Raw genomic sequence first — 25,147 nt, forward strand, 5'->3', positions numbered from 1 at the left:
ACATCCCAACACAAATGAGCATTCCAAAGCAGGAGGGATTAGGCAACCTCCACAAAGTAGGCACCCTGCCATTGGTTTGGATTTCCCAGTGTAAAAAGCTCTTCTTCTCTTCTAAAAGGACAAATATTTCAGGTCTCACCATGGGTAACTGGGAAAACAGAGTAGAGAAGGGTCTTCCAAACGGGAAACCGCCTATTTGTTTGATGATTGTTTTGCTAGCTCAGTAAACAAATCTGTTTTGTTCACCGATCCAGGCAGAAAAACATTCACGAGGTGTCTGCTACCTGCGGGGCTCTGCACCTGCAAAGAGGTGTAAGACAAGGCCTCCACCCTAAAAAGCTGATATGCTAGCACTGCTGGCAAATGCGAATGGATTTCCTCTTGTCATCATGGCCCACAGCAGTGTTTTGTTTTGAATCCATCTACTTGAGAGCTTCCTGAACTCATCAGTAATAATCTCTATGATAAGTATATGTACCTAATACTAGTTCCCAGGTATGAGGCATTCCAGACATATTTTTAAATGGTGATTTTCAGAGTCCCATGGCAAAGATTTTAAATGGATTTGATCAAAAGTCAAAAGGAGCCCTTTCACATGCTCTTGCTGAGAAACTTGGCATGGAGACTGTACCTAATTGAGAGACTTTGTTGGCTGCAGTGTGCTGGCTTCAAGCCCAATCACAGGACCCCTTGGAACAATGAGTAAGGCCATTAGTTTGCATGCCTAATCCCAAGTGACCTTGCAAGAGTTTCCCTCTTTCTTGGGATTTGCAGGTCCCATGGTTCCGTAGCATGGGAGAGTGACATGTTAATCCTGCTTTTTTCTCTCTCATCCTTATAGATTGCTACAAGCCACGGACTGGCCTATAAATGGAGACTGAATCATTTCTTTTTTTTTTTAACAACCTGACAGTGAAGCTTACATCAGAGTATGTTAAAGTTACTTGTGCTATTAACTGAACATCAATCTGACTGTAATATTTTCTTTTGGCCTTGGCAATAACTCCCCTCTTTTTTTAAACATAGCTTTATTAAAAATGTACCCCAACTATAACTGATTTAAACGCTATCAATTAATTAAAAATTTTCCTTTATTATTACTTATTATCCTTATAGTCTTATTACATATTGGATGTGTACTTTTTATTTTTCAGTATCTGAGTGACTAACCAAATGTAGTAACTAGCTGTCTTAAATACACCCAGAATATTACTAACCCTTCAGAAATTTCCTCTATAGTTTTGTCTTTAAAACAACAAAACAAAACAAAGAAACAAATAAATTCCATACAATAAAACCTTTAAAAGCAATAACATATATATTTTTTTCTTTAGGTAGAAGTAAAACCTAGGCAAGTATAAATTAACAGAACTCCATTCTCCATTCCCATGGATTGACTTTGACAATGCATTCTTGCCAAATTCTTCCTGGTTGTATGGAAGATATTTCTACAAAATAACTTGGAAGAAGCATGGGAAATAGTTCTCTAAATAAAATAAATATATATGGTTGTCTAAGATCATTAGCAGCTGGGTTATAGTAGGTTTATAGGTTCAAAGTGGTGGAAGCAGACTTTAAAGGGGGGTTATCTCAAGGGTTTTGTTTTATTTTGTTTTATGAGAAAGTCCTCTCCCTGAAGCCTGGAGAAGTTTGACTAACTCTTCCTACTGAAGACTGATTCCCAGTGAGCTGAATGCCATTGGAGGGTGAACACTGGCACAGAGATCCATCAGAAACTTAAAGATCTTGCCTTGAACTGTTATGAATTATACCTGCAGTCCATGAGGTCACAAAGAGTCAGACACAGCTTAGCGACTGAACAACAGCAACAACAAAACACTTGTTTAAAACTTAAGGAAGAAGCCCCAATCTAGGATTGAGAATCATGGGTTTGTCTAAGAAGAAAACAAAGTGAACATTATCTTGAGGGTCTTTTTTTTTTCCAACTAGAATTAACATTACTGGTTTCAATGAACAATTATGTCTTTTAAAATACATATTTTAAAATTATTTAACCTGAAACAAAAGTAGACATGGCAAGTGTTTTCTCATTCTGCAGCAAATAACCAGTTTTGCCTGTAACATCAAAAGCCAATATTTCTGCAAAAGCTATAGACTTACTTTATCCACATGCCCAGTAGTCCTCCCCCAAACAAATCACATCCTGATTTGTTCCTCCAGCCACTGCCACACCTTCCTCCAGCAGTAGAGGGTTAATCTTGAACCAAAAATAAGTCTCAACACAAGTACAGCCTTAGAAAGATTTCATATAACTAGATTCAAAAGTCCAGTTCTATAGTCAAATTTCTATGGTCTGTATAAATCAGCCTTCTGCTGTTTGTGATAAAAAATGAAATTCTCCTCCTTTTTCAGTGCCAAATTTTTAAAAAATGTACAAGTTTTATTAAAAATTGAATAAAAAAATCAGTAAAGAAAACTGAGTTTCTTCATTGAAAGGTACATCAAAGAAATTCATTAGATGCTGTTGAAGTTTAAAACCAAAAAGTTAAATAACAATATAAATGTTTTATCTTTTGAGGTACTTAGGTAAATAACCAGGAAGAACTGAGTAAGGAAATACTATTTAAAAGTGAAATATTTACTGATGGCTCTTGTATGTTAATTCATCAAATGCTGACAGATATGGTAAAAACTAGGCATTGTTCAAAGATCCAATTGATTTAATATTTGAAAGAACTGGGTGCTTTCAGTGTAATCTCCATTTGTTTTTTTCTTTTCTAAGAATTTTTGTAAACTACCCTTCCAGGAGTTAAAATAGTCCACCAGAAAAAACAGCAAAAGAAAGGACTATTACTTATTTATAAATAGAGAATCTAACTACAAGAAATTCCTTTACAAAGATTGTGTATCAAGTCTCTTCACATCGTTAGTGACAGATGTGTACTCTCTGTGGACAAAAACCAGGCAGCCTGTTTCTGCGCACCTTTTATCAGTCTGGACACGTCGTTGTTCTTGTTTCTTCAGAAATATGTAAATGAGTAACGCTCCACCTCACTATAATTAGTGCCCTTATCTAATAAAGGTGCCAGGGTTCAGCTCTGTGCCCCAGCTGAACTCACAGCTATTTATTGGAGGGGAAGTCTGGGTACTGTCATCAAGTCCTGCTTAGCGATTGCTGCCACCCTGTACTGATTCAGAGATTTTTGACTGTCTCATAATTCAAGGTGGCAAAAATGGAATCCACTACTTTGGATTTTGACTTATGACAAATGAAAAGTGCTGTTAAATAGATATTAAATTATGAGAATTTCTAAAATGGTCACTTTTTCTTTTTTTTTTCCAACTGAGGCCAAGAAAATTAAACCAGAAGACAGCCTTTGGCAAAATCTAAATACCTAAGCCTTATGATCACCCACTCAGTGGGCATGAGTTTGAGCAAGTTCTGGAAGTTGGTGATGGACAGGGAAGCCTGACGTGCTGCAGTCCATGGGGTTGCACAGAGTTAGAGGTGACTGAGCAACTGAACTGAACTGAAGCTTTTTGATCACCTATCTGAAGTAGCTAGGTCTTGTTTTCCTGCACCATAGTAACACAGCTTTTAGTTTTGAACTTTCTGTTTCTGCATCATAGTTATTACTATTCCTCTTTGATTTAAATTTTATTCCTAACTTTTTACTCTCAATTTCTAACTCCTCTTACTCATTTTCAGTTCCACCTATAGGCACTGAAACGTAACATTCCTAAATCCTTCAAGTTGAACTTCTGGATGCACCTTGCCTTCTCCCAGTGATAACAACACAGTGTTACAGCAGATTTTCCCCTCCTCCTCCATAGATGTTAGACCACTGCTATCCACTACAATAGTTGCCAACCGCATGTGACTACTGAGCCCTGGAGATATGACTGCTCAATGTTAAATGTGCTCTAAGCATAAAATGCACACTGGATTCCAAGTAGTTGGTATGAAAAAAAAAATAATGTACAGTATCTTAATCATTTTAATGTCGATTAGGGCTTCCCAGGTGGTGCAGTGGTAAAGAATCTGCCTGCAATGCAGGAAACACAGGTTCAATCTCTGGGTCGGGAAGATCCCTTGAAGGAGGACGTGGCAATCCACTGCAGTCTTCTTGCCTGGAGAATCCCATGGTCAGCTGAGCCTGGTGAGCTACAGTGCACAGGGTCGCAGAGATTTGGATACGACTGAGCAAGCGCACATGCCACATGCATTGAAATGGAAATTTGGTGACTATATTGGCTTAAATGGATCTTAGTAAAATTATTTTTACCTGATTCTTTTTATTATTTTTAATATGGCTACCAGAAAGCTTTAAATGATCTACCATTGGACAGCGTGGCTTAGAATATGAATGCCTGGATACTGTCTCCCTATGATCTCATATATTCCTTCCTTATTCTGAACCCTTTTGATACAGCTCCTTTTCCACTTGAATTTCTCATCTCTACAGTCTGCTGTTTCACATCTATACTGTAGGCTCTGGGAACTCTCTTACATTCTTGTATTAAATAAGCATGCATTGAAGGCCTATTTGGTATCAGGCATTCTATCAGGAACTGTAGGCAAACTTGAAACTGCAGCATATTTTGGAAACCACAGGTGCATTCCTGTGACTTGAGATGAGGATGCAAGGAGTCAAATACGGAAATACAGGGCACTCAAAGTGGAGCAGCCCCATCTTGGTACTCCTTGTGTACCACACAATGGAGTTCAGCTTTTACACAGCTGGCGGTGGGTATCTACTGTGGAGTCTGAAATGATGGAGTCGTAATAATCAGACATATTTTTTTGAGAAAGTTTGGTTTAGAGCAGGATAAGAAAAGAATTGGCTATCATAACAGTAAAAAAAAACAATATTCTTGAACTATAGGCTAGAACTGAAGTGGTGGTAATGAGGATAGTTGAATTCAGGTTTGAGAGTCACAGAAAATACAGAATTTGTAGAACATACTGACAATTTAGATATGGATAGCAACGGGATGAGACAGGTCAAGGATGAGAAATTACCTAAAAATTTTGGTTTGGAATATAACAGTGCCCTTTACCAATATTTGGAATGTGGAGATTGTAGCACCTGACAAATTTCAAGTTTAATTCTTTGATTCTGGACTTCTTAGGGGATCCCCAAGTGAAATGATGTGATAACAAGGGATGGAGGAGGATGGTTGTTGTGGTTTAGTCATTCAGTCATGCCTGACTTTTGTGACACCAAGAACTGTAGCCCGCCAGTCTCCTCTGTCCATGGGATTTCCCAGGCAAGAATACTGGAGTAGGTTGCCATTTCCTTCTCGAGGGGAACTTCCCAACTCAGGGATCAACTCACATCTTCTGTTGGCAGTCAGATTCTTTACCAGAGAGCCACCTGGGAAGCCAGGAGGAGGATGGTACATAGAATTTAAATCTAGATTAGCAATATTTGTGGTATCAAAACATGGGAGTTGAAAAAAATAATCATTGGATAGAATGGAAATTAATAGCACAGACTCTATGAATCATTTTGTGCATGTGTGTGTGTGTGTGTGTTTGTGAAAAGCTAAAAGGAAAATATATAAGATCCTATATAAATATATTTACACACAAAAAAGTCCATATCCTGAATTGTAAAATGATCGCTTCTGAGATATGGGGTATGAATGATTTTTCTTTTATTATTTTGGCTTGGTATAGTTTTCTAAATTGTCTATATTGGACAAGTATTACTTTTTACGCTCTTCAAGCATTTTGTTTTAATTACAAAAGAAATAACATTAGTAAATATGTTCAAGTCAGGCATCTTTGGACAATACTGAAATGATTGCAGTTTAAAGAAAGCATTTTACTTCAACTACTTCCAATATCATCAGTTCAGTTCAGTTCAGTTGCTCAGTCATGTATGACTCTTTGCAACCCCATGGACTGCAGCACACCAGCCTTCCCTGTCCATCACCAAGTCCCGGAGCTTACTCAAACTCATGTCCATGGAGTCGATGATGCCATCTAACCGTCTCATCCTCTGTTGTCCCCTTCTTCTCCCACCTTCAATCTTTCCCAGCATCAGGGTCCTTTCAAATGAGTCAGTTCTTCACATCAGGTGGCCAAAGTATTGGAGTTTCAGCTTCAGCATCAGTTCTTCCAATGAATATTCAAGACTGATTTCCTTTAGGATGGACTAGTTGGATTTCGTTGTAGTCCAAGGGACTCTCAAGAGTCTTCTCCAACACCACAGTTCAAAAGCATCAATTCTTCGGCGCTCAGCCTTCTTTATTGTCCAGCTCTCACAACCGTACATGACTACTGGAAAAACCATAGCCTTGACTAGACAGACCTTTGTTGGCAAAGTAATGACTCTGCTTGTTAATATGCTGTCTAGGTTGGTCATAGCTTTTCTTCCATCCTTGGAAGCGTCTTTTATTGCAGTCACCATCTACAGTGATTTTGGAGCCCAAGAAAATAAAGCCTCTCACTGTTTCCATTGTTTCCCCATCTATTTGCCATGAAGTGATGGGACTGGATGCCATGATCTTAGTTTTCTGAAAGTTGAGTTTTAAGCCAACTTTTTCAATTTCCTCTTTCACTTTCATCAAGAGGTTCTTTAGTTCTTCGCTTTCTGCCATAAGGTTGGTGTCATCTGCATATCTGAGGTTATTGATATTTCTCCCGGCAATCTTGATTCCAGCTTGTGCTTCACCTAGCCTGGCATTTCCCGTGATGTACTCTGCATATAAGTTAAATTAGCAGGGTGACAATATACAGTCTTGACGTATTCCTTTCCTGATTTGGAACCAGTCTGTTGTTCTATGTCCAATTCTAACTGTTGCTTCTTAACCTGCATACAGATTTCTCAGGAGGCAGGTCAGATGGTCTGGTATTTCCATCTTTTTTAAGAATTTTCCACAGTTTGTTGTGATCCACACAGTCAAAAGCTTTGACATAGCCAATAAATCAGAAGTAGGTATTTTTCTGGAATTCTCTTGCTTTTTCAATGATCCAATAAATTTTGGCAATTAGATCTCTGGTTCCTCTGCCTTTTCTAAATCCAGCTTGAACATCTGGAAGTTCACAGTTCACGTACTGTTGAACACTGGGTTGGAGAATTTTGAGCATTACTTTGGCCACCTGATGCAAAGAACTGACTCATTTGAAAAGACCCTGATGCTGGGAATGACTGAAGGAGGGAGGAGAAGGGGATGACAGAGGATGAGATGGTTGGATGGCATCACTGACTCAATGGACATGAGTTTGAGTAAGCTCTGGGAGTTCATGATGGACAGGCAAACCTGGCATACTGCAGTCCATGGGGTCACAAAGAGTCGGACACGGCTGAGTGACTTAACTGAACTGAACTGACTTTGCTAGTGCGTGAGATGAGTGCAATTATGCCGTAGTTTGAGCATTCTTTGGCATTGCCTTTCTTTGGGATTGGAGTGAAAACTGACCTTTTTCAGTCTTGTGGCCACTGCTGAGTTTTCCAAATTTGTTGATGTATTGAGTACAGCACTTTCACAGCATCATCTTAATTCCATCACCTCCACTAGCTTTGTTCATAGTGATGCTTCCTAAGGCCCACTTGACTTCACACTCCGGGATGTCTGGCTCTAGATAGTGATCACACCATCATGATTATCTGGGTTGTGAAGATCTTTTTTGTATATTTCTTCTGTGTATTCTTGTCACCTCTTCTTGATATCTTCTGTTTCTGTTAGGTCCATGCCATTTCTTTCATTTATTATGCCCATCTTTGCATGAAATGTTCCTTTGGTATCTCTAATTTTCCAATATCATACACATCACCAAATTGGTGTTACAAGTTTAGCTTGTATTCTTCAGGTACTTTACCAGCTCATTTACAAGAGAAAGCTAGAGAAATGTTTTTTGTTCACTTGCTATGTTTTGGTTTTGATATTGATTCATCATAAATAGATCCTAAGCCTGCTCCTCTCTTTTATAAGTATTCTTTACTTAGATGATTGCTCCTTGTCCATTGGTTTTAAATGCTGGTCTATATGGCCAGTGACACCTAACTGTATGTGTCCAAGCCATGACCTTTACCCAGAGCTCCAGACTCTCTCATAGTACTTGCTCATTTGATATTGACACTTGGCTATGTACCAAGCACTTTGAACTGAATATGTCCATAATAGAATTCTTGGTGTCTGTTTTTTCCTGTACCCACAACCTCAAACTGCTCTTCTTGACCTCAGTAAAGAGTATTTGCTTTCATTCATCCAGACTAGAGCCAAAAACTCAAGAAATTGTCCTCAATTTCTCAACTTCACATTTAACGCATCAGCAGAACCTGTTGGCTCTACTTCTAAAATATATTCCATATCCATAGACTTTTTTCCATCTCCACCACCATCAGCCTTGTCTAAACTATCAGTCTACTTCTCTTCCAGCCATGTCTTAGAAAGAAAATGATTTCCATGCAAAGAAGTGATTTGTAAAAATGTGCATCTGATCATCTTACTCCTTAACTTAAAACATCCAGTGGTTTATCATTTCTTTTCAAATAAACCTCAGACTCCTTACCATGACCTATGTATCCCTCCATGGCACATGCCTTGGTCTCCATCATTCTGGCCACACTGCTTTCCCTTCATTCCTAAAACAATAGCAATTCATCTGGGCATAGAATCTCTGCATTTCTGTTCCTTCCCTCTGAAAACTCTTCTTTCAAATATAAGTGAGCCTGATTCCTTCTCAAGTCTAAACCGTAGTGTCACTTTCTCAGGGAGTTCTTTTCTTACTCTGTGCTTCCTTATTATATATAATTTTATACATGTAAAATATAAATTTTAAGTTAAGGAATACATATAATTAAGTAAGAAGAATGATGGGACTATCATTATACAATCATTACACATGACTTTACCCACTTGGGGTTTTGTCAACAAATCATTACTACCAGAGAATGCTCATTTATTTGCTTAGGGGTCAGGACCAGATATGTACCCACACTAAAATTTATGAAGGAAAAAAAAGAGGATCTTTTCTTAGCCTATTAGCTAATCTGATCTTGCTCATGAGCCTGCCCCCAATTTTTTCAGCTAGTAGCAAGAAAAAATAAAAAAGAAATTATATGAATTATATTTCCACTTTGAAACTTAATTCAATCGAACTGCTTAAATAGTCTTTTTCGATGTGGCTTGTTATAATTATTCTCTCTTTTACTTGTATCTCCTCAGCTCTCTTTAATTTCCTCAAGTAGGAGAAGGATTTATATCTCTTCAAAATGGTGTGGAAAAGGGACTCTCTGGCTTCATGCTAGTTTTTGGGTAACTCAACCATGTTTAGTGAATGACTATTATAATCTCAGCATTGCTTTTAATTGATTACATGCACTGTTTAATATAATCCTTGCAATAACACTATACATGTTATAAGGTAAATACTTTCATTATCTTGGTTTTATAGTTGAAGGAACTGAGACAGAGAGAGACAATGTTGTTTGTGTAATTTTACTGCACAGTAGGGTTTCCCAGATGGCACTAGCAGTAAAGAACCCTCTGCCAATGCAGGAAACAAAATGAGACCTAGGTTTAATCCCTGGGTAGGGAAGATGCCCTGGAGGAGGGTATGGCAACCCACTCCAGTGTTCTTGCCTGGAGAATCCCATGGACAGAGGGGCCTGGCGGGCTGCAGTCCATAGGGAATTAAAGAGTTGGACATGATTGAAGACTTAGCACACACTACACTGTAAATGGCAGAGCCAGGACTTGTAGCCAGTCTATAACCCATGCCTTCTGCCACCGTCCTGTGCTGCTTTGGTAATGTACTGGCTGGATCCCGGTGAGCTACGTTGGCTCTGTCCCATCCTTGTGCTTTCTGCTGGTGTCTGTTACTGACATGTATACCTAATGAACCTGGGGTTGAGTCTGCTTGGCTTGACCAGGCACTGGGCTGCCAACTCAGCATTCACATCGCACAGGACCTGAGGGAGGTTTCCGAGGAAAAACAAAACCCTGTTCCAGCCTGTCTGTGCCTTTCTACCCACTCACCCAGTGTGGGCCAGTCTACACTTTCATGTGGCCAATTCTAGTCAGTGGGTTCCTCTTCGACTCCTAATGGGGAATGAGGTCAGAGCCCTTATGTTCTCCTCCATTAAATGCTCATGTCTGACTGTCTCACTCCCCTATTTCAGTCCCATCTTTTCCTTCTCTTTTACTACCCCTAAGCCAAGGGGGATGGGCTAGCACCTACTTTGTAACATTGACTTTCTCTGGCTGTCTTCTGTCTTCCTAAAGTAGCACTTGTCATCACCTCTTTTCCATAGGCTAGACCAACAGAATCACTGTGATAGAACATGGTTCATGGGGTAGAGGGGTAAAAATGCCTTGCTTTAATACTTGTATGATATTTTCCACACCTCTCTTGTGTGTCTCCCCCAGTGAAACACAGGCTAATGGCAGCAGAAGCTTCAGCTCCTTGTCTGTGTAGACCAGCTGGCCGATTTCTAAATCTCAGTTGTTTACTCCCTTAAAACACATGGTCTGTTTGTCAGGGATATGACCCTAATAAAGACCTGTGCAATACTTAGAAGAATAAAATACATTGTAAAACCTTTCATCCATCAAATGTCTGTCATGCTGCCAGGCCAGGTGGAGTAATAATTGTGCTTGCATGTATCAGCAAATAACAGTGTAATAGATGAAACTACTTCAAGTAATTAACTTACTCATAGCTTTTTTTTTTTTTTTTTTGGACAGAAAGGAGCCAGAGAGGCTGAAGTCATGCAGCGTAGGAAAGAATGAGGCAAGTAGAGAAGGTCATCATAGCATCATGCTGTCTGTTTAAACACTGAAAAGACAAAGTCAGCATGATTACACACACACACACACACACACACACACGCATGCAATCACCAGAAAAGAACGATAGTTACTGGGTGAATATAGGAATGCATGAATGAATAAGTAATCTTGATATATATACTTATATTATAAAAAAGACAAACCAATGTATATTAAACAGTTTTAATTTACCCATTGTGTAAATTTCTTGTGGCTACTACTAAAAATTATTAAAATCTTGGTGACTTAAAATAACACAAATTTACCCTTTCACAGTTCTAGAGTCTAGAGGTCCAAAATCAAGGTGTGGGAAGGATTATTTCTTTCCAGAGGTTTGGGGAGAATCCATTTTTTGTGTCTTCTGGCTTCTGGTGGCTGTCAGCATTCGTTAGCATTTTTTGGCTTATGGCTACATCCTTCCAATCTCTGCTTCTCTCTTCACATCACCTTCTCTGTGTGTCAAATCTCCCTCTCTCCTATAAGGATACATGTGATGGCATTTAGAGATTATCCAGAAAATCTAAAATAATTTCCTAGCCCAGGGAAGGAGAGGACACAGATAAAGAGAAGAGAAACATCTGATTTTCTGGCAATATATCAAGCAGGCTCAAATGAAATGGCCTTTAGAAATTTTTAGATGTCTATGACCAAGGAAATCCTGGCCTTCAATGTTCTAGCTCTATCATAAAGGTGCTTACCACTATTCTTGACCTTGATTTCTCAAGTTCACCTTTCATCATTTTTGTGCCCACTTGAAAATAATCTCTTGGGGATTTTGACCATTGTAAATATCTACCAAAATATGCAATGATATAAGTACCTATCACAATGCAAATGAGGAATAATTAATATATAATCAAGAAGGATGGAAAAGGAAATGGCAACCCACTCCAGTATTCTTGCCTGGAGAATCCCATGAACAGAGGAGCCTGGCTAGCTGCAGTCCATGGGGTCACAAGAGTTGGACATGACTTAGTGACTAAACCACCACCACCACCAATCAAGAAGGAGCATGGAAACTGATCATTTATTTTCATGTATCCTCCAATTGTGTCCCACCACCACCCCACATTCCACCCAAACCCCAAATAAAATGTAGATGGGTAAAGGAAAAAAATTTGACTATGCATGTGTGACTTCAGTATTGCAGATTCCAGGAAATGTTTAGAACTCCTTCAGAAAAAATGAAAAACAACAAAGTTTTCCTAATATAGACATGGTTTAATAATAAAATTTAATTAGTTGTTTTAACTCCCTGGGTACTTTTTGTAAAATTTCTTTTATATAATTTTTATTAGTTATCATATCAAAACAAAGGCTCCTTCTATTTCAGTGTTATAACCTTCAGGACACATGGCTTTCATCTTGTGTTCAATGGATGGCCCACCCCCACCTTCCCATCACTGGAAAAGGCAAAGGGAGTAAGGGGAGGACATCTCTTCAAGGAAAAACCCAGGAAGCACATTGTCTTTCTGCTCTAAAAGCCAGAATCAAATCACATAACCACAACTAGTCTCAAGGAAAGCTAGAAAAATGTACTCTTCATTTTGAATGGCCTTGTAAGAGTTAAGATTCCATTGCCATGGATGAGGAGAATGTGTACTGGGGATCAACCCACTCTCTCACAGTCCACCCTTTTGCCTGGGCATACATCTGTGGTACTCTTCTCACACATAGGGCACATTCACGCCCTCTCCAGATCTCATTCAAGCATCTGACAACCTGCTAAAATAAGAGACAAGTTATGTGCCCCTCTATACTAAATTTACAGTGGTGGAATAGGACTAGGATGACTGTCTTAAAATCTCTAATTTTAAATGAGGAAAAATAGGAAATCCTGAACAGTTATCTATCCATAGAGATTACCAAGGACTGTTGGTAAGAATCATGAAAATTACATGCCTTAGATTAAGCTCCTTACATAGACAGTCTCCTGCCCTAATTTGCCTCTCTGTGAGGAGCCCGTGACTTTGCCCACTGGGAAGTTAATTTCTAGTCTAGTGTCCTGTGTGGTCATTTCTGAAGTATGTTTGAGGGCTCCCCTCCTTTTTTCAGTTTGATTTCTTCTGGTTCAGAATGATCTGATTTTAGTTTGACTCATAATATCTTTGTAAACTTAATTTGTACATTCTTTGAAAATATAAAGTCCCCAAAAGGTTAGTAGGTTTCCAATGTTTTTGATCCTCCTCAATTTCATTTGGGAGTAACCACAACCAAAGTTCTGGACGTAATTTTAAAATCTGAAATCACTGCTGTTTTTTTGACTTACTGGTGTCTGTATTCTACTATCTTACCCCACTTTCTCAACACAATGGATACTCCTAGAGGATTTTGGAACATTTACCTTGGCTAAAAAAGCAAAGCACTTAATCTGACCTTTACTACTTGTCTGTTCTCAATATCTAGCTGATACTGTGAGGCCCCAAATCACCAGCAGACATATTTCCCACCCATGAGGTTGACAGTCTTGAGGACATATTGAGGAAGGCATTGTACAGAAAGTGATACTTTGAAAGGTAAACAGAATTTAGATGAAGATACAAACGAAAAGTGATTCAGTCAGAGGAAACTACAGGAAAGGCTGTGAAGGCAAGATAAATGTGGTGAAAGAAAAGAAACATTGGCAAACAGACTAAGATTGGGACTTTCTGCTACTGAAAATGTAGCAGAAGCCAGATGATGGAAAATTTATATACTACATTAATAAGGGCCATTTCATACTTTGAATAGTGAGTGGTGTGGCAGTTTAGTTGCTAAGTCATGTCCGAATCTTGCAACCCTAGGGGCTGAAGCCCTCCAGGCTCTTCCATCCATGGGATTTCCCAGGCAAGAATACTGGAGTGGGTTGCCATTTCCTTCTCCAGGAGACCTTCCCGACTCAGGGATTGAACCTGTGTCTCCTGCATTGCAGGAGAGTTCTTTACTGCTAAGCCACCAGAGAAGCCCATGCTTTGAAAAGGGTGGTAGCTAAATAGATTTTTGACAGTCCCTTCTAATCACAGTGTGCAGGATGGATTTTAAAAAAAAAAAAAAAGCTTGAGACAGCACCACCATTTAGAAGGTTATTATAGTAATCCAGAGAAGAGGTGCTGAGAGAATGATAAAAGGCCAAGAAATTTTTAATAAATAAAGTCTGTAAGACTTGGTGGTTGTTTGGCTGTAACAATGTGAGAGAAAGGCAGAAGGCAAAGTCCAGGAACAGCAAAGGGAGACTGATTCTTTCAGAGGCATTAAGATGGAAGAGCCATGAATTCCAGGTGTAAATATTCAGAGGAGGTAAATACAAGACACTTTTTTCTCAGGAGATAATCATATTAGAGAAATTTATTGAGGAGGTTTCAGTAAACAGACAACAGTTAAAATTTTGAAGCCAGAAAGATATCTCTAGGATAGAGTATATGCTGTAAGAAGGAAATCTGAAGATCATCAAAATCTTAGAGGAAAGCAGAAAAAGAGAAGCCTTTCAAGAAACCAGGAAGGAAAGTCAGAGAAGTAATAAGAGGAGAATCAAAGGAGTGGTGTAAAGGAATTGCTCCTGGGAGTGGGGAAAAAGGCCAGATTGCAGTAGGTTGAAGAGTAAACGGGGAAAAAGATGAAAGAGTAGGAAAATGCTGCTATGACATTTACAGTGGGAGAATAGAGTGGGAAACAGGCTCAAGCTAGAACTTCTTTTAAGGATAGGAGAGGTTTATCTCTAATATAAACCAAAGACAATGAGGGTGGGGGAGAAGTGGGGGAAATGGATGGATGAGGTCCCATTCCAAGAAGGGAGGAAATCATGAGCATGGTGGAGAGATTAGCCGTGATCCTGAGGGAGGGCTCGTCCTGGATTGGAAGATGTGCATGTACATCAGTGTATCAGAATTGGGGAAGAGAAAGTTGACAGATGCTACACTTAGGGGTTCCAGCCAGTCCATCCTAAAGGAAATCAGTTCTGAATATTCACTGGAAGGACTGATGTTGAAGCCGAAACTCCAATACTTTGGCCACCTGATGTAAAGCACTGACTCATTTGAAAAGACCCTGATGCTGGGAAAGATTGAAGGCAGGAGGAGAAGGGGACGGCAGACAATGAGATGGTTGGATGGCATCACCGATTAAATGGACATGAGTTTGAGTAAACTCTGGGAGTTAGTGATAGACAGGGAAGCCTGGCATGCTGCAGTCCATGGGGTCGCAAAGAGTCGGACATGACTGAGCGACTGAACTGAACTGATACTTAGTTAACTTGATTTTGCAGATAAGTGTAAAGGAGTTGTGAGTGAGCGCGCTTTGGAATCTACTACTCTCTTCACATTCTCTGCACTTAATACAAGATTTAGATCAAGCCCAGAGAAATGGGGATTAGATGTCCTGGGAGAAGGCAGGAATACAAAAGAGTAAACAAAACAAAAACTTAGAAGTTGATCTCAGCAGTCCCTGCTGTGGGGGTTAGAGTGTGGTCATATCCTTAGGAGGTGCTGCCTGTTCCCTTGGGGTCTGCCTTTACCTCCTTGTCTTACAGAGTGGAGGTTTTGGAATTCCCATTCAATCCACTATCGGTCCAGAATATTCAGCTGGAGCAACCCGGACATAATTATTTTTGAAAATTGGGCTTTAAGGATCAATAGGATTTGACTAAATTTGTGCTAATTTTTAAATGTATAATACTTCTTTGATAGTTGATCAAACATCCTGCACATTTGAACTGTTACTCCTAACCATTTTTCATACTACATTTATCTGAGCTTAGTCAAATATAAGGTACCATTTGAAAACCAAAAAGAAAAAAAAGAGAGAGAGAGAATGAGAAAGAAAGAGAAGAGACCGAAAATTACCATATGAGCTGAACTTACAGAATCAAAAATAACGTCATCTGGTAAAGAAACGCTTTCTGAGTAACTCTCCACAATTGCTGGTGTGGGTTAGAGTTTCAGAGTTTATGCCAAGGCTTTTTGGAACCCATACCTAAATAGTCTCTTCTTCCTCATTCTTCTTTTAAAGCTACTTCATAACCTGAGTCTTCTGAGATCTATAATGAGAGGGAGAAAATATCAAATTTTAGGAGATTCTGCCACACAGGCACTTTGTGAAAATAAATGCTGCAGAATTGCACTTCTTGTTATAATCACCTACAGCTATTTCTGTGGCCTGGATTTTGACTAAGGCTACAGTGCTGTGTGACTGTCATACAGACACCTAAAGAAAGTACAGCAATTACACCTTAAATATAGTGGCCTGCTTGATTATCTATTGCCCATTTAAATGATATTCATTCTTGATTTTATTCCTCCCTTCAAGAAAATTACACAAGATACTATCAACAAATGCAGTCTTTAGAAAATTTATAAAGTATGTTACTTCTCTTTTATCAGTGTCTTCATTTTAATCTTTTCTAACTCTGATCAGAATATAATATCAACTCAAACTTCAGATCAACACCAATCTAGTTTCTTCATTCTCACATTTAATCTTTGTTCTCTTCGCTGAGGGATAATTTCTGCTCTACATAAGGCAGGTTGAGTACATTGCCACATATATAAGTACTCTCCCTCCTCACACAAGCACACTCCCCTGCACACACACACACACACACACACACACACAGGATTTCTACAGGAGGAAGAGAAAAACTGAAACAAACAAACTGTGACAAATTTCCCAAACTGGGCCAAAAATAGCCCTTCTGCACGAAAACCATCAATTCAATGCAAAAAAAAAACAACCAAAAAACCTTACCATCTGGTTACTGTCAGGTCAACAAGGGCATGAAAGAAGACTCTGTTTTTATACTTGGATTTATTTTTCTTTCACCAAACATGCTGGGTTTCTTCCACTGCATGTATTGTGTCTAGAAAGGGCATATTTGGTCTTCCACATTGAGATAGTCTTAGCAGAACTCTGTCGAAGCGCTAGCATTATTTTGTACTTGTCTCTCTCAAATGCAATAAGGTACACTCACTCTTTTAATGACAGAGTCTCAGATTCTGATGAAATAGCCTTTCTTACTGTTTTATGCAGACTTAGGCCATAATAACTCTACCTCACTTTAGCACAGGTTCCTGCACAGAACTCTGGTACCAGGAAAACAGCGAAACCAGAAAGGAGCAAGGCCCTGAATAGCACCCGGGAATTGTCCCCAGTGGCCTTGTTTGAAGATGCTCATGATGTGAACCCTGGTCTGCACTGCCGGGTTTCCCAGCATCCAGAGTGCAAAGGCTGCACTGAGAGCTTTCCTCACACACAGGCCCCGCACAGCTGCTCTTATTTCTCTAATAATGAAAAGAGCAGAAACACATCTGTTTTCATGCTCTGCTGTTGACAGTTCACCAAAAAATGTGCATTCAACAGTTTTTATCCAAATAGAGACGTGTTGGGTCCAAAACACAGAGAGGTTATACGACGTTTTGGTTTTAAGTTTGTGCAAGAAATTCAAGTTTTACATTTTTATGTCACGCCTAGAACAAATTTCTCTCCAAATTCTGACAATATTCTTAGTGAGGCTCCAGGCCGTTTGCTGGAGTGTCACTGCAGTCTGTTGAAGCTCGATTCTACTTTTTATAAAGTATATTTTGAGATAGTTATTTGACTAAACTGAATTGTGCAAAACATTTTAGTCTTCAAAGCAAGGAATGGTAAAGAGTACAAACGCATGTATAATGGGCTTATGATGTAATAGAAATATGTGAGCATAGACCATTGCTTCTTTTTGTGATCTGATCATTCTTTAGATTCTCTTCCCCTAAAAAACCCAGCCTGAAAATAAAAAAAAAAGTCATTTCTCTTTGATAAAAACTTGTGTATAAAAAATGTTCAGTTTAACAGATTAATATTTTTCACAGTTTGGGATGACAAAACATGTAGAGTGATTTTACCACTCATGAAGCAGAGAAGGGGAGAGGGGGGATAAGATATATAGCATGTGAAATTGCATATCTCTCAAAGGGAAAACGTTTTCCAACATGTCTTTTCAGGATGCCCTGTGTAAATGAGTGGCGAGTGAGTAGTTGTGATCAATGGAGAAGGATTTGGGAGGAGAACAAAGAAAGGGAAGATTGTTGGCTTTCATCTTAGAGTTCATTTCAACCACATCAAATAGATATTTAAAATATATTACTATATGCTATTAAATAATAATAATAATTATGTCATTATTTTTAATATTTTAGATTATTAGAAACCAAAATATTTTAAACACACACCTAGGTTTTCTACCTATGCTATTAAAATTCAGTTTCAGAACCAAGTCTTCTGAGTAACCTCTTTTTGTTATTAAGAGTGTTCCAATAGCAACAGTTAATTGACTATCAGGATGAAGAAGAAATACAGCCTTTTGTTTCAGAAGGAAAAACTGAAGAACTTAAGAGGAATCTCACAATTATCCATACTTGTCTCAAAAGTTTATACTGAGGAAGAACCTGTGTGTACCTAAATGAATAATTGAAAAGAGTCAAGTTGCTTTTCTAACACATGAACAAATAACATATTTTCAAGGCATTACTTTGAAGTAAAGGTCTCGAACCTTAGCTGCCAGAAGAGCCAATTAGTACAGAAACACCTAGTACTCTTATAGCTGAAGTATGCAGAATTATTCAACCAAGTTTCAGGTTAGTAATTTTTAGAAGATTTGTTTCACAAGAAGTAGGAAAAGTTTCACCTGTTGGCAGAGGCTTTAGTCTATGTCTATACTCCTTTTATCAACTCAGCCACAACCTGTGATCATCGTGAATTTCCAAACCCACATGTACTGTCTTGAACACATTGAGACTCAGCTTCAGATCTGGTGCCTATTCTTTGGATGGGTATTTATTAGCTAATGAACCAACACTGAGTAGTCATGGTCCCTTTATAATTGCTTGTTTGAAAAAAAAATTAAAAAAGCTAAATCATTGTGAAAATGCTTGCTGCATATTTACATAATGTGCTCTACACTGTATAGAATGCACCCTGTTCTCCAAGTGTTTGCAATCTAAATTAAAAAGAAAAAAGTCAATCCACAAAGTTAAAATGTAAAAAGTAGAGAAAGAAGTAATAAGGACCAAATTCTCCAGCTCTAAAGTAGGTGTGAGTGAGAGACCAACAGTTAAAATTTTTTTGTTCTTGATCTTAGAAAAATAGGCATTTTCCAGGAAAGGGAAAAACTAGAAATGGGGGAAGAAAATGGTAAGCAATAGTCCCTTTCGGTTTTTAAATTTCCTGGCTTGCTTCTTCCTGACCTATTTATTTTTAAGTATTCTTCATTGGACAGAATGCTGTTCTCTGTTGCTTCTTTCTGTAGTTTTGCTCAGACCAAGGTTCCAAAACTGTGTTCTGCTAAACATTGTTATCTGTGATGATTCATCATTTTCAGAGAGAAAAGGTTCTGTTAGAAAGGATTCTGCACTAAGAAACAAGGGACCTGATTGCTAATCCTAACTCCTGCTTCAGTGGGGAATTCATTTAGCCAAGTTCACTAAACTGCTCCATGACTCAACTCAACTCATTGATAAAATGAGCAAAATAAGATTTGTGTCATCTTACAGAAATGCTGAAAATTGAGAGCATTTTGTACATTACATGTGTTCTATATTATTATTGTTAGTAAACCTGCCAAAAGTTAATTCTAAATTTAAAACTAAAAAGCACAAATGAATTTTTCATTTACTCAGTCATAGGGAATCTTGAAGCACAATTAAAAGATGTCAAAGTGGCCCTAGGGACTAAGTGGTAAAACAAACCAGCTTTGCCAAATACTGGGAATTACAAAAACTTTACCCTGCCCCCAGGCATACTGGTCTTCTTCCAGTTCTCACGCAGAGCTTTTTGTCTAATCAATGAATTGGCTGATTTATGTACAGGTCTAGGGGAAAGAGTTGTGAGTAGCTATTTTATGGTTCTTACTTCTGTGTCCAGCCATATCTCATGGTGTTTCCCCTCCCTCACTGTGCTCCAGCCATCATAGGTTCCTGTTGATATCAAGCCTTTGCTGTGGTGTCAGTAGCCCTTTGGACTAATCACTCTGGCCCTGGATCTTCATCTGGCCAATCATTGTTATGCCTCAGATCTCTGCTCAAACATTACCTTAACAAGAAGCCTTTCACAACCATGCTATCTACATATAAATATGCTCACCCTTTATTCCCTATCACATCACTCTCATTGGCATGACCACCTTTATCTCATCATTTGTCTAGTATATAATCAAAGGAAAAAAGAATGATCCTTTGGTCCTCTTTCCCTCACTCCTGTGCCTAATCATCAACTAGTCACTAGTAAACTAGTCTCCAAAATCCACTCAGTAAATATTCATTCATCTCCATCTCTAAGGTTTTTTCTCTTTATTTACTAACATCATTGCTTTAGACTACACCAATACCCTCTATTTGGAGGACCTGCTTCCACATCGATCCCCACATATTCAATTTTTTATAGTAATCAGAATTACTATATATACTATTACTATATTATATATATATAATATATTATATATATTACTATATATACTATTATATATAAGATTACTATCAGTAATCTTTTTTTAAAAAAAAGACTTAAATCAGGAACCTCCCTGGTGGTCCAGTGGCTATGACTCGGTGCTCCCACTGCAGGGGCCCTGAGTTTGACCCCTGCTCAGGGAACCAGGTCTCACGTGCCATGATTAAGAGTGCACACGTGCAGCTAAACATCTCTTGTACCAAATGAAAATCAAAGATCCCATGTTCCGCAACAAAGACCAGGCACAGTCAAATAAATCAATATTCATAAATATTAAAACACAAAAAACTAAAGTCAGACTCTTCATGCACCTGTTTGAAAGCCTCTGATACTTTCTCTATCACCTGGAGATCCTAACTCCTTACCATGGCCTGCAAGTCCTGCCTGCTTCTCTAACCTCACCATCTACCGTCCCTCCTCAGCCATACTTCTGGCCTCCTTCCTGTTTCATCAGGGCATTCACTTGTTGCCTGTGCTTTAGCACATGTCTCTCTGACCTTCACATGACTGGTTTGTTCTCACTACTCAAGTTTTATCTCAAATACCACCTTCTAGATAGACCCCTCCTTGACTGTCCTCCACTCTTCATCACATTTCATCACATTACTGTGTGTTATTTTCTCCATAGCATCTGTCACTATCTGAAATAATACCACTCTTTCATTTGCTCATTTACAAGTTTTCCATCTCTCCTACTCACATGTTAGATCTTTGACAGCAGGGACATTTTTTTGTTTTACCGTGATTTCCTTAGTATTTGAAATAAGATATATCCAAATAGTAGATGCCTAATTCAAATATTAATTCAATAAATTAATAAGTGGTTTATTGCTTGTCTTACAAATAAATGTAACTTCCTTGACAGAAGGAACTTGCTTATCACATATATTGCTATAGGCTTATTATCCAACTCAGTGCTTGATGAGTACTCATTAGTATTTTGGAGGGCTATTTGTTGAATGAAAGATAAATAAATGACTGAATCTGAAGAAGATAATAAATGTAAGCATTTCTAGTCTATAGTTCACAATCTATTTGTAATGGACATGTGGCAGCAGAAGTTAGAAATGCTAATATCTTTTAGTAGCCTATACAAAGGGCAGGTAGCCAAGGATTTCCTTTGAAAGATGTGATTGGGTCAATAAGTATAAATTCTCATTTAAGACCAAAGCACCCAATCTCTTAACTGCTATGACCATTGCCTATTGATGACTCACAAATAAGTCCCTCCCTAGGAATTGCCTCCCCCAACCTCAAAGAGCTATCTCACCCAGAGTGATGATGTTCATATCCAGTGATGCTAGATACTGGAGTGTGTGCATGCATGTGCTTAGTCATGTCCGACCCTTTGAGGACCCACCAGGCTCCTCAGTCCATGGAATTTTCCAGACAAGAATACTGGAGTGGGTTGCCATTTCCTTCTCCAGGGGATCTTCTGGACTCAGGGATCGAACCCGTGTCTCTTGCGTCTCCTGTGCATAAGGGCACAAATACCTTTCCTTTGTCTGAGAACCTCTGTAGAAACTGCCTCACATATTAAGTATCCCTCTTCCTAGTCTTTCTCCCCTCTTTCCTTTAGAGGTATTGTTTCTGCCCTTAAATTTTACCAGAGCCTATTCCCTAGGATACTCATCTAAGAGAGCTAGCTTTAGGAATTAGTTCTAAAATAGGATTTTGGAGTTGAATCAACCTTTATCCTGCAGCCATGAGGACCTATTACTGATACTAGGTGGAGTTCAGAGAGCCTCTGGCATACTGCCACTGTGCAGTTGGAATGGGATACAAGTGGAAGGAAATATGCTGATAATAGAAATACCCCCAGGTGTTTGAGAGGGTCAGGAGGAGTCGCAATTATAAAAATATAGAATCAGAGAGTTATAGCCAGAAGCTACTGAGACATTAGAGAAAGAAAATAAAATGTCTTGGGCAATTAATTACCAAGTCAAATGAAATATGAAAGCCAGAGACCTTGGCAGCATACACAGCATACATATTTCTGTAGCCAAAAGCACAAAAAGCTGAGGACCAGACCCAGGTTTGCCCTACACTAGGGTGTTGCAGTGAAGGATGAGTTTTCAATCCTCTCCTGCAGGCAGGGACCTGGCTGGGAAGAAGTGGGACTCTGAAAGCTTACAATGGAAATATCAGGCTCAATGTACCTGAAGGAGAACACTGCAGTGAATGCATTGGTGCACTGCCCATGCCCCATTAAGGGCCCATGCTCTCATTACCACAGTTGCCGGTGGTGTAGCCCATTGCCAGCTCTCAACAGAGTCCTCTCAGAGACCTCTCCTTGTTGGAAGAAGCAGCCTCTGCAAGGTTATGCCTGTTTCCAAGAAAAACCTGTGTCTAATGACTAGTCGACATAGGGTTACAAAGACCTAGCCCTCTTGTCTCAATTTGGAACATCTCTGAAGTGCAATGCCACTTCCAAGACTCTTTGAGGGGATTTACTGAGGCCACTGCTGCTATTGCACTGCTGTTCTTCAGCTTTTCTCTGCCCAGTCCTACCTCTCTTACCTTTCAAAGTGCTGTTACAAAGAGGACTCATCAATTAGACTGCCCTAGTGGCCCAGTGGCTAAGATTTTGCACTCCCAATGGAGAGGGGCTCAGTTCAATCCCTGGTCAAGAAATTACATCCCACATGCCACAACTAAAGATCCCACATGCCACAATGAAGATTGAAGATCTTGAGTGCCACAGCTGACCTACCACAGCCAAATAGATAATAAATAAAAATAAATATTAAAAAAAGAAGACTCAACCAATAGACCACCTCACATCAATTTTCATCTTAGATTCTGTTTTTTTAAATAACTTGCCCTCTGCAGTTATTAAACTAGGATTAATTTCTGACAGAAGGCTTCCTTGGTGGCTCAGTGGTAAAGAATCCACCTGCTAATGCTCTGGGAGTTGGTGATGGACAGGGAAGCCTGGTGTGTTTCAGTCCATGGGGTTGCAAAGAGTCTAATATGACTGAGTGTCTGAACTGAACTGCTAATGCAAGAGACACGAGTTTGACCCCTGGGTTGGGAACATCTCCTGGAGAAGGAAATGGCAGCTCATTCCAGTATGCTTGCCTGGAAAATCCCATGGACAGAGATGCCTTGTGGGCTACAGTCCTTGAGATCGTAAAGTGTTGGACATGACTTAGCAACTAAACAACAATAATATGCATTGTCACAGTTTGTTAAGAGTAACAGAAGAATGGATGAGACAAAATTATTTGGGGAAAAGACAGAACCATAAAGGTTTTGGGCAAATCAGTGTTCAGTAAGATGGGCTCTGAATAGGAAAATATGGGTTCAAACTGTGGCTCTTCTACTTTTGTGTGTGTGTGTGTGCAAATCATTTCACTTGGTCTCCTTTTATTTAAAAAAAAAAAATCTGAATAATTTTGTTGGCAGAATAATTCTAAACAGATAGGTGAGGAGTTCTCTACAGAAAGAGAACCAGGAATGACTTTCTTGACTTAAGTTATTTTGGCCTAAGCTGTTTTGTAACCTAAGCCTGGTCACAATGGTTGCCTTTGAACAGGTCCCGGTAATAATGATCTTGTGGGGAACAAAAGAGCAAACTGTTATCAGCAAGTAAAGTAACAACAGTAGAGATAATAAACCAACTGTAAAGACTCCCAGTTCTGTTTCAATGGTAAGTGAAAGTCTCTCAGTCGTGCCCAACTCTTTAAGACTCCATGGACTACACAGTCCTTGGAATTCTCTAGGTCAGAATACTGGAGTGGGTAGCCTTTCCCTCCTCCAGGGGATCGTCCCAACCCAGGGATAGAACCCAGGTCTCCCACATTGTGGGCAGATTCTTTAACAGCTAAGCCGCAAGGGAAGCCCAAGAATACTGGAGTGGGTAGCCGATCCCTTCTCCAGCAGATCTTCCCAACCCAGGAATCAAACTGGGGTCTCCTGCATCGCAGGTGGATTCTTCACCAACTGAGCTATCAGGGAAGCCCTTGTTTCAGTGGTAAAGATAATCCCAAATCATTTTCTTGAGCTGTTTTGCAGAATGAAAGCCCTCTTGGGCACTCAACCACTCAATCAACTGGAACCTAGGGAATGATGATGTTGCCCTTTTCGAACTATCAGTGATTTCAATCAACTAAAGCTTAGACTCTGTCGACCTTTGCCCCAATCCCATGCTGAATTCTCCTCTACTCAAGCCGCTTCATGAATTGCATGTACCCTTAACTTAAAACTTCCCCAGCTTTGCAGTTCCAGGAGACATTACTTTGGAAAAGACCTTCAGTGTTCCCTTTACTTGAAGCAAATAATAAATCCTTTCTTTTCCCAATCTTTGACTTGACTGTGTCTTTTGACTCCACATCTACAAAGAGGTGAACCAGTTTTCAGGTAACATTTTCACTAGTGATTCCAAAACTACTGGAGGGCATATGCTGAGCTTTTGTGATTCTCTCTCTCTCTCTTTTTTTTTTTTTACAGATCTATGGATAAATGAGTAAATGAAAACAGTGTAGTCATTTTTTTTCTTTAATTGAAGTTTATTCCATTTTAAAAAGGTGGATACTATTCTAAGATGATGTTGTTTCTATTTCTTAGTATTCTGATACTTCTGAATAAAATGATGAAGATGGTAGATTGTAGAAGCTGGTATTTAAAAAATGCTCTTATTTAGCAAAAAAAAAAAAAAAGTCAGCAGTCCAACATCAGATTCTTAGAACATTAAAAAAAAAATAGAGTATTAAATAAGTTCCAATGTTTTTTTGGCTTATCAAAACTGAATAGTGCATATCTAAATTTATTCACATTTGAGCAGAGAATCTAATAGAAAAATATTGCCTTTCCATTTGTGTTTACTTTAGAATTGATTCACCCTTTTGGAAATATCTAGCCCATCAGGCAATTCTGTCCTAATAAATGATAGAAGCAGGTGACAACACATCAGCCCAGCAGGGGACAAACATTCCTATCCCAGGAG

General features: G+C 39.0%; 1 long non-coding RNA gene across 2 annotated transcripts in view; it reads right to left on the reverse strand.

Moving 5' to 3' along the window:
- Positions 1 to 4,306: 4,306 nt before the first annotated feature.
- LOC109563771 (uncharacterized) overlaps positions 4,307 to 25,147 on the reverse strand; it is a 103,007-nt gene continuing 82,166 nt past the window's right edge. Inside the window, exons 2-3 of one of the 2 annotated variants that reach the window (XR_002181392.2) lie at positions 15,582 to 15,757; positions 4,307 to 11,222 (exon numbers count right to left, since the gene is read on the reverse strand). This is a non-coding gene — a long non-coding RNA (uncharacterized lncRNA). The remainder of the gene's footprint in view (positions 11,223 to 15,581; positions 15,758 to 25,147) is intronic. The other variant, XR_011568410.1, reaches the window with a different exon arrangement.

Source organism: Bos indicus, chromosome 9 (assembly GCF_029378745.1).
Source record: "Bos indicus isolate NIAB-ARS_2022 breed Sahiwal x Tharparkar chromosome 9, NIAB-ARS_B.indTharparkar_mat_pri_1.0, whole genome shotgun sequence".
In the NCBI taxonomy this organism is placed as follows: domain Eukaryota; kingdom Metazoa; phylum Chordata; class Mammalia; order Artiodactyla; family Bovidae; genus Bos; species Bos indicus.